The 15,393-nt window shown below is 47.1% G+C and overlaps 1 non-coding gene across 1 annotated transcript; it reads left to right on the forward strand.

Annotated features, from left to right (window-relative positions):
- The first annotated feature begins 7,438 nt into the window (after positions 1 to 7,438).
- On the forward strand, positions 7,439 to 7,514 carry TRNAP-GGG (transfer RNA proline (anticodon GGG)). The gene has a single exon. It is a non-coding gene; the product is annotated as a tRNA-Pro (tRNA).
- Positions 7,515 to 15,393: the final 7,879 nt, after the last annotated feature.

The following is a 15,393-nucleotide window of genomic DNA, read 5'->3' on the forward strand; positions in this document are numbered from 1 at the left end:
ATGCAGGTTCGCATTGGATTCGGACAGTCGGTAAAGAAACAACGGAGCCACAAACTGGTGGGCCATAATCTTTAATCCTAGCTTGCACCCGGCGGGCAAGTAAAAACATACATTGGGCTCCAAAACCCACTCACATTCAGTGCTCACAAAGCCACTGACTCATCCGAGCTTCCCAGAATCAAAGGTTTCTAGCTCACCAGCCTTATTCTCCTCAGTTTCCCATTTCCTTCCTTATCCCAGATACAAACTCTGTACAAAACTGGTATCTCACTCAGCACTCCGCCATCTTGGCTACTTCTCCTGGCCACATGGCCTCTTTCTGCTCTCTGCTCTGCTCCCCCTGCTCTCTCATGCTAATCATCCCAGGAACCAAGAGAGCAAGCTCCCTTTCTGCCCCTATTTTATAGTGTAGAAAACCAAAATCCCTTAATCCAATATACAAACAAGGAAGTCTCTAATACAAAGTCACTTCTCTGAGGCATGATTGGATTGTACCACCCCACATCAAAAAGGGTGGGAAAGGCTTAATCCCAAAACCAAGCCCCAGGCTACAAGGATTCTCAACACACATTAATATCACCTGGGCAACGGCCTCACATGGGCAGCGCCACTTTAACAAAGTGAGCATAATACATTTTATCTGCCCAACACTTGGCTTCAAGGGCAGTCTTGTAGACATTTTCAAAAGCTCCATAGCTGAGAGCGTGCCAGAAGTGCTCCTTACATAGTAGAGGTATGCATATGTAGGCGTGGGCCTCATTACTGGGAAACCTTCGATGGTTTCTGGGATTCAAGAGTTAAGCAAAGGAAAATGTGCTTAGGAATGGAGCCAGAAACTTCAAATGTAGGCTGTTAGGCCAAGGTCTCAAGGACTAGCCAGTCAAATGAATGAGGGAGTTAGAAGGCAGGCTACACTGGAGTTGGAAGCCAGGACTGTTTGTTTTCAGATGTATTTTACCAGAGTGGAAAAGGGGATTGATCTGTACATCCTTTGTGTTCATACTAACCCACACCCACATATATAAGACAGTGTCAAATATGGTTCTCTGGAATGACTTCCAGGCCTGAAAATGATAGATAAAATGGCTACTCAGCCACTATTTTCCTTAAGAACAATGCAGGCCTGAAGGAGGAAGAAGGACTTGCCTACTCAGTAATCCTGCTCAGACCTCCCTTGCAGCTGGATGCTGCAAAGAGACGACTGGATTGGGGTGCAGACAATGTTGAGGAACTGTGGCGCCACTCTCAACCACAAACAGAGGAAGAGATCTTGCAGCCGCCTTTGCCCAAGGCCCTTTGACAAACCCGTATAACGCCTGCCCTGTCCCCTCCCTCAGGCTGACACCCTTTGCTGGTCTCAGCCCACCTGCACCCAGGTGTTTTTAAAATAAATTTTCCTTTTGGGACACACTAGCCTTGTGTTTTTGGTTCAGCCTGCGGTTTCTGCCTTTCAAACACCCTATTCTCTCAAATTATTGATCTAAAGTTCTTTTTCTATGTGTTATTGTGACAGTAGTTTGTAGATGTGATTAATGTTCATAATCAGGGTACTTTAAATAATGGAGATTATCCTACATAATCTGGGTGGACGTGATTCAATTAATTGAAAGGCCGGAAGAGTAGAACTGACGTGTCTTAGGTGAAATTTTACCTCTGGACTGAAACTCCTTTCATGCCTGGGAGTTCTAGCTTGCCTTTTCTGATGGCCTGCTATATAGACTTCAGGCCAGTGGTGGGATTCAAATAACTTAACAGCTGGTTCTCTGTCCTAATGATTGTTTTAAGTATAAAAAAATGATATACTAAATGGTAGTTTATTGGCCCTGGCCGATTGGCTCAGTGGTAGAGCATCGGCCTGGCGTGCAGAAGTCCCGGGTTCGATTCCCGGCCAGGGTACACAGGAGAGGCGCCCATCTGCTTCTCCACCCCTCCCCCTCTCCTTCCTCTCTGTCTCTCTCTTCCCCTCCCGCAGTGAGGCTCCATTGGAGCAAAGATGGCCCGGGTGCTGGGGATGGCTCTGTGACCTCTGCCTCAGGCGCTAGAGTGGCTCTGGTCACAACATAGCGACGCCCAGGATGGGCAGAGCATCGCCCCCTGGTGGGCAGAGCTTCGCCCCTGGTGGGCGTGCCAGGTGGATCCCGGTCAGGAGCATGCAGGAGTCTGTCTGACTGTCTCTCCCCGTTTCCAGCTTCAGAAAAATACAAAAGGTAGTTTATTATTTTATGTATTTAATACTTAAATAAGAACAATAAAAGAGGTACACAAAACTAGATTGTTATACGAGTTTTTAGGGCCAGTGCTGTGGCCTCCATCACAGCTGCCTGGCCTGTGCAGGTTCCCATTTAATTTGGACAGATGGTAATGAATCGATGGAACCAAGAACTGGTAGGCCTTCCTTTATTCTAGACTTGTACTGGCAAATGAGTAAAAACACACTGGATACCAAAACCCACTCATTCAGGGCTCACAAAGCTACTGACACATCTGGGTTTTCCTAGATTCAAAGGCCCCACCAGCCTTATTTACCTCTGTTCCCTATCTTCTTCTTTCTGCACAAACTGGCTTCTCCTTCAGCTCTCTGCCATCTTGCTGTCAGCCTCCTCTGCCACCATGTGGCCTCTCTCTTCTGTAACAATGTGGTCTTTCCTCCCTTCTCTGCAACAATGTGGTCTCTCCTAAAATGGCCTCCTACCTCCTTCTTTCAAAACTTTTCAGCACAAAAGCCCACCCCCAGAACACATTAGCATAACCAAACCCCTTCCCAAGCAGGAAGGTAATCAGCTGCTCCACGTGGGCAGCACCATTTTTAATAAAAGTGAGCAAAACCAAATAACACAAATTTTACAAACTTATTTGCCTAATAGGGTTTTAAAATATGAATAAAAAAGTTTAAATAATACCTGACAAAAAACAATAAAATTATTATTTAAGATATTTCCATATTGCTTCTTTTTTTTTAATTTATTTTTTTACAGGGACAGAGAGAGAGAGTCAGAGAGAGGGATAGATAGGGACAGACAGACAGGAACGGAGAGAGATGAGAAGCATCAATCATCAGTTTTTCGTTGCGACACCTTAATTGTTCATTGATTGCTTTCTCATATGTGCCTTGACCGCAGGCCTTCAGCAGAGCAAGTAATCCCTTGCTTGAGCCAGTGACCTTGGGTCCAAGCTGGTGAGCTTTTTGCTCAAGCCAGATGAGCCTGCGCTCAAGCTGGTGACGTTGGGGTCTCGAACCTGGGTCCTCCGCATCCCAGACCAATGCTCTATCCACTGCACTACTGCCTGGTCGGGCTCCATATTGCTTCTTAATTGGTGTCCTCACTTGCAATTTTTTTCACCTATGGATGGAATGAACATTACTATGGACACTTAGAATAGGCTGTTGTGCAGATGAACATTAAAAACGAGTACGGCCCTAGCTAATAGGCTCAGCGGTAGAGCCTCCGTTCGGTGTGTGGAAGTCCCAGGTTTCATTTCCATTCAGGGCACAAAGGAGAAGTGCCCATCTGCTTCTCCATCCTTCCCACCTCTTTTCTCTCTAGCTCTCTCCTTCTCTCCTGCAGCCAAGGCTCATTGGAGCAAACTTGGCCCAGGTGCTGAGGATGGCTCCATGGCCTTCTTCTCAGGCGCTACCTAGAATGGCTCCAGTTGCAATGAGGCAACGCCCCAGATGGGCAGAGCATTGCCCCCTAGTGGGCATGCCGGGTGGATCCTGGTCGGGTGCATGCAGGAGTCTGTCTGTCTTGCCTCCCTGCTTCTCACTTTGGAAAAATACAAGAAAAAAAAAAGAGTAAGGAATATAAATTTGTGGTTTCCACATTGGGCAGCTGCCCAGGTGCCCACCTTAGAGAGAACCCTGATTACAAGTGCCATTTTAACAACAAATTCACCAAACTCAACAAAAAATTAGATCTTGGTTCTGCCGAATTGGTGCGAACCAGCTAAATCCCACCACTGCTTCAGACTTGACTCTTAGCCAGCTCCCACAACTGTGCAAGTCAATTCCTTTCAAACATCCCTTAATGTACATCTTCTGCTGGTTCTATTTCTCCTGTGGGTGAAAATGGAGGCACATACTAAACCTGAAAAATTCAGGGGAGGCCTGCCAAACTCAGAGACCACAAAACCCCTCATTGTTATTGTTATTGTGTTCATTGTTAACAGCTAACTATCCTATACTCACAAAGGTAAAAGAAGTATGTGCCTATTTGTTTTCCTTTTACTTTTTTTAGAATTGATTTTAGAGAGGGGAGAGAGAGAGAGAGAGAAAGGCAGTGGGAGAGGAGCGGTAAGCATCAACCCACAGCTGTTTCTCATATGTGCCTTGAATAGGCAAGCCCAGGGTTTCAAACCGGCGACAGTGCCCCAGGTTGACGCTTTAGCCACTGTGCCAGCACAGACCAAGCTCTATTTGTTTTACTTTTCAATCCAGTCCCAGAGATTTCCCTAATTCGCTTTCTCACTTCTCCCTAATCTCTCACCAGTGGATTCCATGTAACCCCCTTACATCTTCCCCTCTGATCCTTATGATTCTTTTTTTTTTTTAATTTTATTTTATTTTTTCATTTTTCCGAAGCTGGAAATGGGGAGGCAGTCAGACAGACTCCCACATGCGCCCAACCGGGATCCACCCGGCATGCCCACCAGGGGACGATGCTTTACCCCTCTGGGGCGTCGCTCTGTTGCATCCAGAGTCATTCTAGCGCCTGAGGCAGAGGCCATAGAGCCATCCCTAGCGCCCGGGCCACCTTTTGCTCCAGTGGAGCCTTGGCTGTGCGAGGGGAAGAGAGAGACAGAGAGGAAGGAGAGGGGGAGGGGTGGAGAAGCAAATGGGCGCCTCTCCTGTGTGCCCTGGCCAGGAATCGAACCCGGGACTCCTGCACGCCAGGCCGACGCTCTACCGCTGAGCCAACCAGCCAGGGCCCTGATCCTTATGATTCTTATGTGCAGAATAAGTGGTCAAACTGCCGTTTTCCAGAGCATATTCTCATTCTGCTGAGATTTTGCTTCCTGGCCATTGTCATCAGTTCAGCTCAAATAAAGTCATAAAATTTCTCTACAGGTTTAGTCCTAGCTGGGTAGCTTGGTTGGTTGAAGTGTCCTAACGTGCAAAGATTATGGGTTTGATCCCCGATCAGGATACTTGTGGGAACAGATGGATGTTTCCGTCTGTCTGTCTGCCTCTCTCTCTCTCTCTCCTTTCCTCTCTCTGAAATCAATAAGTAAAATTTAAAAAATTCTCTACAGGTTTAAACGTTTCTTACATTGACACTCTGGTTTGATTGAGCCCTGATACAGTGATTGAGCATGAGTATTTCTATGTAGTATAATATACAACTTGGGCTTCATATTTTAATAATAACAAATGAAAATAGTTGTATTTTAATAATAACAAACCGAAATATAGTGTGTGTGTGTGTGTGTGTGTGTATATATATATATATATATATATATATATATATATATGAGTGTGTGGGGGTAGAGGCGTGGTAAACACATTTGTGTGTTCTCTTTTCAACTAGGTCTGACCCTGGGTTCCCATGTCCTTCCTTGTAGTGTCCAGTTCTAGCAAGTATCTTGTTAAGTCATTATAACTAGAATCCCTCTCCCTCATTATTTGATTGGGTTCATCTCCCTACATTACCCCCAGGTGATGTCTGATTACCCTAGCCTGGTTTCATTAAGAACCCTTGAGTCGATCTAGCAATAATCCCCCTTACTTCTGATGGTTCTGTAGTGGGGAGTTAGACAGATATGAGTATCCCTGGCCGGTTGGCTCAGCGGTAGAGCGTCGGCCTGGCGTGCAGGAGTCCTGGGTTCGATTCCCGGCCAGGGCACACAGGAGAAGCACCCATCTGCTTCTCCACCCCTCCCCCTCTCTTTCCTCTCTGTCTCTCTCTTCCCCTCCCGCAGCCAAGGCTCCATTGGAGTAAAGTTGGCCTGGGCACTAAGGATGGCTCTGTGGCCTCTGCCTCAGGCACTAGAATGGCTCTGGTTGCAACAGAGCGATGCCCCAGATGGGCAGAGCATCACCTCCTGGTGGGGATGCCGGGTGGATCCCGGTCAGGCACATGCGGGAGTCTGTCTGACTGCCTCCCCATTTCAAACGTCAGAAAAATACACACACAAAAAAATTCTATTAAGGTCCTCCCCTAAAATTCCCACCTTTAAAGTCCCTTAGGAGAGCGGTTCCAGAGGGCTCTCTCTTCCGGGAGCATGCCTGTGCCTTCCTCTTGCCCCCAGGCGCATTTTCCTTGCCCCTCTGTTCCTCCTAAGCTCTAAGGGACCCCACAAGAGTTGCAACCAGCGGAGCAGTGGGCAGCAGTAGCGTCTGACTTTCTACCTGCATAGCCAATAAATTCTTCTTTAGTTGCTGCACTTTGTCTCTTGATTGAATTTTTCTCTCAAGAAGACAAGAATCACCTGACCAGGCAGTAGCACAGTGGATAGAGTGTCGAACTGGGATGCGGAGGACCCAGGTTCGAGACCCCGAGGTCACCAGCTTGAGCGTGGGCTCATCTGGTTTGAACAAAAAAGCTCACCAGCTTGGACTCAAGGTCGCTGGCTCGAGCAAGGGGTTACTCACTCTGCTGAAGGTCCACGGTCAAGGCACATATGAGAAAGCAATCAATGAACAACTAAGGTGTTGCAACTCGCAATGAAAAACTAATGATTGATACTTCTCATCTCTCTGTTCCTGTCTGTCTGTCCCTGTCTATCCCTCACTCTGACTCTCTCTCTGTCTCTGTAAAAAATAAAATAAATAAAAAAATAAATAAAAAATAAAAAAAGAAGACAAGAATCGCCTGACCGGGTGGTGGTGCAGTGGATAGAGTGTCGGACTGGGATGCGGAAGACCCAGGTTCAAGACCCCGAGGTTGCCAGCTTGAGTGACGGCTCATCTGGTTTGAGCAAAAGCTCACTAGTTTGAGCCCAAGGTCGCTGGCTCAAGCAAGGGGTTACTCGGTCTGCTGAAGGCCCGCGGTCAAGGCACATATGAGAAAGCAATCAATGAACAATTAAGGTGTCGTAATGCGCAACGAAAAACTAATGATTGATGCTTCTCATCTCTCCGTTCCTGTCTGTCTGTCCCTGTCTATCCCTCTCTTTGACGCTCTCTCTGTAAAAAAAAAAAAAAGAAGACAAGAATCAAGGTCTTGTTGCTCTTCGTGACATCTTCTCTTAGTAATTTTTCACTCACTGACCCCAACAACTTGCTCCTTGATTAAAAATTCCCACTTATCTTGTTATGTTCACTGCTGAGCCCAATTTTTCTCCCCTATTATGAAACCCCACCGTTATAGCATCCCTTAAATCTGATTTACCATCTTTAACAAGTATATGTATAGATTTTAAAAAGTTTATACTACTATATCATGTATACAATTTTTTAAAACAACAGACATGAAAAATGTTGAGATTAAAAATAAATACAGCCCTGGCCGGTTGGCTCAGCGGTAGAGCGTCGGCCTGGGGTGCGGAAGTCCCGGGTTCGATTCCCGGCCAGGGCACACAGGAGAGGCACCCATCTGCTTCTCCACCCCTCCCCCTCTCCTTCCTCTCTGTCTCTCTCTTCCCCTCCCGCAGCCGAAGCTCCATTGGAGCAAAAAGATGGCCTGGGTGCTGGGGATGGCTCCTTGGCCTCTGCCCCAGGCGCTAGAATGGCTCTGGTTGTGACAGAGCAATGCCCCAGATGGGCAGAGCATCACCCCCTGGTGGGCGTGCCAGGTGGATCCCGGTCGGGCGCATGCGGGAGTCTGTCTGACTGCCTCCCCATTTCCAGCTTCAGAAAAATACCAAAAAAAAAAAATAAATATAGCTTGATTAGGTGGTGGCACAATGGATAGAGCATCAGCCTGGGATGCTGAAGACCCAGGTTCAAAACTCTGAGGTCACTGGCTTGAGCGAGGGCTCATCCAGCCTGAGCACAGGCTCACCAGCTTGAGCGTGGGGTTGCCAGCTTGAGTGTGGGATCATAGACATGACCCCATGGTCACTGGCTTGACCCCAGAGGTCACTGACATGAAGTCCAAGGTCACTGGCTTGAGTCGAAGGTAGCTGGCTTGAGCAAAGCGTCACTGGCTCTGCTGGAGCCCCCCACCCACCACCCCACACCCCGGTCAAGGCAAATATGAAAAAGCAATCAATGAACAAGTAAGGCACCGCAACAAAGAAGTGATGCTTCTCATCTCTCTCCCTTCCTGTCTGTCTGTCCCTATCTGTCCCTCCTCTCTCTCTCTCTCTCTCTCTCTCTCTCTCTCTCTCGATAAAAAATAATAATAAAATAAAACAAATACAAATAAGGGTTATAGTTCTCTTTCTGTATCTCAAGAGTCATCTTGGCCCTGAGGATAGAGTGTCGGCCTGGCATATGGATGTCTGGGTTCAATTCCAGGTCAGAGCACACAGGAAAAGTGACCATCTGCTTTTCCATCTCTCCCTCTCCCCCTTCTCTACTTCTTCTCCTTCTGATGCCAGGGGCTCTTTTGGTTTGAGTGTGGCCTCGGGCACTAAGTAAAGTTCAGTTGGTCTGAGCATGTAAGCCTCACGTGCTAAAAATAGCTAAGTACTTGAGCATTGGCCCTAGGTGGGGTTGTGGGTGGATCCTGGTTGGGCGCATGCCTCACTGTTGGGCAGATAAAACATATTACTCTCACTTTGTTAAAGATGGTGCTGCCCACGTGGAAGCCTGTCGCCCAGGTGATGATATTAGTTGTCCTTCTTGCTTGGGATGGGCGTGATTATATTAATATGTGTTGGGGGAGGGTTTTCGCGCCAAAAGGTTTTAAAAGGAAGAGCAATCACGTTGTTCCAGGAGAAGAGTGATTATGTTCTAGGAGAGCAGAGAAAGGAGAATAGAGAAAGGTCACGTGGAGGAGAGGAGAAGCAGCCAAGATGGCAGAGTGCTGAAGGAGAAGCCAGTTTGTGCAGAGTTTGTGCAGAGAGGAGATGGGAAACAGAGGTGAATATGGCTGGTGAGCTAGAAAACTTTGATTTTGGGAAACTCGAATAAGTTAGTGGCTTTGGGAGCCCTGAATGGAAAGGGAAGTGTTTTCCCACTGTGTATTTCTTGCCCACTGGGTGCAAGCTAGGATTAAAGCTAATGGCCCACCAGTTTTTGGCTCCATTGTTTCATTACCAACTGTCTGAATCTAATGTAAACCTGCATGGGCCAGGTGGCTGTGATGGTGGCTGCGGCTACTGGCTTTACACTATCTCCCTTCTTCTCACCTAAAAAACAAAAGAGTCATTTTGTTTATCTCACTTTGAGGTCATTCCTCAAACAATTTGCCAAAAGATGGTATACAAATGTTACTGGAACAAGCCAGGGTTCGAGTTGTCCCTTACCACAGAACCAATACACAGAGATTAGGAACAAGTGGAATATGAGTGCTTTTAATCAAATTGCCAGCAACCTGAGAACGCAGAAAACTTCAGGTTCAAAGAACTGCCTTATCACTCCTTTAGTGCTGGCTCCTTTTATAGGGTTCAGAGGCTGTTAGTAATGGTGCAGGAGGCAAAGTCCGTGCAGTTAGTCACATAGACAAGGGGGTAGTGAAATGCTTTGTTCTTGAGATAAAGAACCATCTGTTTTCTTTATCTTTGCATTCCTGGTCTCCTTTCTAATCTCCAGGCTCCTCCCAAGTGCTTCCCAAAATGCTTCCCAGAGCCTCCTGCAAGGATAAACTTTTCTCCACATCTCAAAAGGGAAGGCCAGGGAGTCACTAAGAGAGAATAGAGAGCAAATGTACCAATTAACTATTTCCTAACCTTACATATTTCCTATTGATTATAACTAAAAGCAACTATTACTGAAGCCAAATTTCTAACTCTTGAGTTTCCCTATCACAAATATGATTTCAGCGTTCATGTCTGTTGGGCAAACAAGTTTGTAACGAGTGTTTTTTAGGTCTGCTCGCTTGTGTTGGGGCAGCGCCATGTGTGTATAGTCTATGGAAGGCTGCGAGTGCTTGCCCTCAGGGTGGCAGATGGTAAATTATGGATTGTCTACCTCCATGGGGTGGGGCAATTGTTTGCTATCATTTGCCAGAGAAGGGGTATTTCCGTCTGGCCTGTTTTGGCGGAGAGTGCTGAGGCTGAGGGGCTTGGGAGCCCTGTTGAGGCTGGTGGGGGCCTGTGAGGCCAGTGAGTCCGGAGGAGGTTGGAGCTTGGGAGCCCTGAGTGAGAAGCAAGCAGTCTTCCATGTTTTTTTGTTCATCAGCCAATACGAGACTTTAATAAACAGAATGGCCCACCATTTTCTGGCTCCACAATTCCTTTACCCTCTGCCTGAATCCAATGTGAACCTGCATGTCCACAGTGGTGGGCAGCCCCTGGCCTTACAATGTCTTTTTTTTTTTTAAACTTTTTTTTTAAATTTATTCTTTTTTTTTTTTTCTTTCATTTTTCCGAAGCTGGAAACGGGGAGGCAGTCAGACAGACTCCCGCATGCAGCCAACCGGGATCCACCCAGCATGCCCACCAGGGGGCGATGTTCTGCCCCTCTGGGGTGTCGCTCTGTTGCATCCAGAGCCATTCTAGCGCCTGAGGCAGAGGCCACAGAGCCATCCCCAGCGCCCGGGTCATCTTTGCTCCAATGGAGCCTTGGCTGCGGGAGGGGAAGAGAGAGACAGAGAGGAAGGAGAGGGGGAGGGGTGGAGAAGCAGATGGGCGCTTCTCCTGTGTGCCCTGGCCGGGAATCGAACCCCGGGACTCCTGCATGCCAGGCCGACGCTCTACCACTGAGCTAACTGGCCAGGGCCTTATTTATTCATTTTAGAGAGGAGAGAGAGAGACAGAGACAGAGAGAGAGAGACAGAGAGGAGAGACAGAGAGAGAGAAAGGGAGGATCAGCAGGAAGCATCAACTCCCATATGTGCCTTGACCAGGCAAGCCCAGGGTTTCGAACCAGTGACCTCAGCATTTCCAGGTCAACACTTTATCCACTGCACCACCACAGGTCAGACCTTTTTTAACATTTTTTAAAAAAGATTTTATTTATTGATTTTACAGAGAGAGGAGAGAGGGGTGGGAGGAATGAGAAGTATCAACTCATAGTTGCTTCACTTTAGTTGTTCCTTGCTTGCTTGTGGCATGTGCCTTGACCAGGCAAGCTCAGGGTTTTGAACTGGTGACCTCAGTGTTCCAGGTCAATGCTTTATCCACTGTGCCTCCACAGGCCAGACCAGAGTTCATATCTTAAAAGGCAGAAATGTGCTTGTTAAATTTTTCCTTTTTAAATTCTCAATAAATAAAATAACTATCACTGTAAGAAACATCAAACTTGGAAGAATTTTTTTATGAGTTTATTTTGTTGTAAAGTACCTGCACCCCAGATGCTGAAAAGTACTGTACCTCACTTCTGCGGGTTCACATAGAGACACCAAGTCCAGATGAGTTTTTTGGTTTTTTTGTTTGTTTGTTTGTTTTTTGTTTTTTTTGTTTTTTTCTGAAGCTGGAAATGGGGAGAGACAGACAGACTCCCGCATGCGCCCGACCGGGATCCACCCGGCACGCCCACCAGGGGCGACGCTCTGCTCACCAGGGGGCGATGCTCTGCCCCTCCGGAGCATCGCTCTGCCACGACCAGAGCCACTCTAGCGCCTGGGGCAGAGGCCAAGGAGCCATCCCCAGCGCCCGGGCCATCTTTGCTCCAATGGAGCCTTGGCTGCGGGAGGGGAAGAGAGAGACAGAGAGGAAGGGGGGGTGGAGAAGCAAATGGGCGCTTCTCCTATGTGCCCTGGCCGGGAATCGAACCCGGGTCCTCCGCACGCCAGGCCGACGCTCTACTGCTGAGCCAACCGGCCAGGGCTCCAGATGAGTTTTGAAGAGTTTTATTAAAGGAGGAGATTTATTTTTTAATATTTATTTATTTATTTCAGAGACAGCGCGAGAATCAGAGAGAGGAATAGATAGGGACAGACAGACAGGAACGGAGAGAGATGAGAAGCATCAATCATCAGTTTTTCGTTGCGACACCTTAGTTGTTCTTTGATTGCTTTCTCATATGTGCCTTGACCGTGGGCCTTCAGCAGACTGCGTAACCCCTTGCTGGAGTCAGCGACCTTGGATCCAAGCTGGTGAGCTTTTTGCTGACACCAGATGAGCCCGCGCTCAAGCTGGCGACCTCGGGGTCTTGAACCTGGGTCCTTCCGCATCCCAGTCCGATGCTCTATCCACTGCACCACCGCCTGGTCAGGCAGGAGGAGATTTATTAAATATGCTGGCCACATATGGCTTACATGGAGCAGTTGCAAACCCAAATCACGTGCCCCAAATACATTTCAGGGGCTGTTTATATACCCTTGATCACACATGGACAGGGGAGAGCATGACATCATGGCATAAGCTTACAACATTTGTTTAGGGGATACACAGAAACATTAAGACTTTCAAGGTAATACAATCAAAGATGTTTACAAATCTTTTATGGTTCATCTTCCCTCACTAACCTAGAGGTATGTTACTTTCAAGATTCCAGGAAGGGGAGGAACTACAATCAATGTAAGGTGGTATGTAAATTCTGTCTCCCATTGAAAGAGAAGAAGTTTCTTGGTTAACCTTTATTTTAGATTTAAAACTAAATGACCCATTGTTCTAGAAAGCCCAAAACTTCTGCATTCTTCTCCCTCCTCCCCAAAGGAAGGATGGGACAGGAAAGCTGGACCTTTCCTTCTAGAATGTCAATATTAATTTTTCAGCTTTTTGGTACCTTACTACAATTTAAGCCAAAGTGACAATTGCGAGGAAGCAAAGTCTCAATGGATTGAGAGAGTGCTCCAGAAAATGGCAGTTTCACCACCTATTTTATACATCATAATCAAAGAGGAACACATCAGGGCAGGGGTCCCCAAACTTTTTACACAGGGGGCCAGTCACTGTCCCTCAGACCGTTGGATGGCCGGACTATAAAGAAAACTATGAACAAATCCCTATGCACACGGCACATATCTTATTTTAAAGTAAAAAAACAAAATGGGAACAAATACAATATTCAAAATAAAGAACAAGTAAATTTAAATCAACAAACTGACCAGTATTTCAATGGGAACTATGGGCCTGCTTTTGGCTAATGAGATGGTCAATGTGCTCCTCTCACTGACCACCAATGAAAGAGGTGCCCCTTCCAGAAGTGTGGTGGGGGCCGGATAAATGGCCTTAGGGGGCCGCATGCGGCCCACGGGCCATAGTTTGGGGACCCCTGCATCAGGGGGTTACATGAAATTCTCTGGTGATAGATTAGGGAGATAGGAGAAAGCAAATGGGAAAATCTCTGGGATTTGATAAAAAGTAAAATGTACAAACAAGTACTTCTTTTATAGGCAGGTATAGGAGAGGCAACCATTAACATGACAATAACAATGAGTGAATTTGTGGTCTCTGCTCTAGTGTTTTGAAGGGTCTTGTAAAGCCAGTTGCCGTGGCACCATCACATCCGCCTGGCCCATGCAGGTTCACATTGATTCGAACGGTAATGAAACACGGAGCCAAGAACTGGCAGACGATTACCTTTAATCCTAGCTTGCACCAGGTGGGCGAGAAATACACACAGTGGGAAAACACTTCCTGTAAGGCCAGTAGTCACGGCCACCATGACAATTGCCTGGCCAATGCAGGTTCACCTTTGATTCGGACAGACCAGGGGTAGTCAACATTTTTATACCTACTGCCCACTTATTATTGTGTGTTGGGGGAGGGCTTTCGCACCAAAAGGTTTTAAAGGGAAGAGTGATTATGTTCTAGGAGGAGCCCATGCAGGGGGAGAGCAGAGAAAGGCCACATGGAGGAGAGGAGAAGCAGCCAAGATGGGGGAGTCCTGAAGGAAAAGCCAGTTTGTGCAGAGAGAAGGAGATGGGGAACAGAGGTGAATAAGGCTGGTGAGGTACAAACCTTTGATTCTAGGAAACTCAGATAAGTCATTGGCTTTGGGAGCCCTCAATGGAAAGGGAAGTGTTTTCCCACTGTGTGTTTTTCTTGCCCACTGGGTGCAAGCTAGGATTAAAGCTAATGGCACACCAGTTCTTGGCTCCATTGTTTCATTACTGTCTGTTTGAATCAAATGCAAACCTGCACAGGCCAGGCGGCTGTGTTGGTGGCCGCAGTTACTGGCCATACACTGGCTTTTATTTATTTTATCATTATTTATTTATTTATTTTTTTTTTATCTTTCTGAAGGTGGAAACGGGGAGGCAGTCAGACAGACTCCTGCATGTGCCCGACCAGGATCCACATGGCACACCCACTAGGGGGCGATGCTCTGCCCATCTGAGGCGTTGCTCTGTTGTGACCAGAGCCACTCTAGCGCCTGGGGCAGAGGCCATGGAGCCATCCCCAGCGCCCGGGCCATCTCTGCTCCAATGGAGCCTCGGTTGCAGGAGGGGAAGAGAGAGACAGAGAGGAAGGAGAGGGGGAGGGGTGGAGAAGCAGATGGGTGCTTCTCCTGTGTGCCCTGGCCGGGAATCGAACCCGGGGCTTCTGCACGCCAGGCCGACGCTCTACCACTGAGCCAACCAGCCAGGGCAATACACTGGCTTTTATAACAATTTACTTTCTTCTTTTCTTTTTCAAAAAGTGTTGTTGTACCTTATACCTTTTATTACTATATAATTCCTTTTATTCAGAACTCTTAAAAAAACTTAACCTTTAGTGACAACCAAGCTGGCTTTTCTTTTACCCTAGTTTCCCTTCTTCCCCAAAGTCTAATTAAAAGAGGTCCTCAGTGAGTTTCTTCATGCATTAACCGTGCATAAACCAACCAGCTTCCGGTTTGTGGTTGGAGCAGGGCATGCTGTCCTTCCTAGGTTTAACTTACAAGGGTTGGTGGGTCAGCAGTCTCCACTGTCCACAAAGGTGTCTCTGCTGGGACTGCAGGTTTCAATTGGCTATGGTGGACCCAGGCAGGCATGCCTTCTACCTTGGCAGCAGTGGGAGTGGTCAGGATCATGGTTTGTGGACCCATCCACGTGAGAGTCAGTCCTTGGCTGATCTACTTCTTTACTCGGACTGAGTCCCCGGCTGAAAAGAATGTACTGGATCTCCTGGCAGTGCTGGAAGTGCCTCTTGGACAGTCTTTTGAACAGCCTGCTGAGTAATTTGAAGATTCTGCAAGTACTTAAAAAGGAGTGGTTATTTAACTCAGCTTTATCTCTTCTGAGTTTTGGTAGTAAGGGAGGGGGTCTTCTAAACATTATTTCAAAAGGCATAAATCCTTCTCTATAGGGAGTACACCTTGCCCTAAGGAGGGCCAGTGGGAGTAAGGTTGGCCAGTTTTCACTGGTTTCAAAAAATAAATTTGGTTAAAGTTTACCTCATGATTTGATTCATGCATTCTACCTGTCCTGAACCTTTTGGGGTCTGTACACAATAAAATTTCAAGTTAGTTTCTAATTA

This window comes from Saccopteryx leptura, chromosome 6 (genome assembly GCF_036850995.1).
Source record: "Saccopteryx leptura isolate mSacLep1 chromosome 6, mSacLep1_pri_phased_curated, whole genome shotgun sequence".
Taxonomy (NCBI): Eukaryota; Metazoa; Chordata; class Mammalia; order Chiroptera; family Emballonuridae; genus Saccopteryx; species Saccopteryx leptura.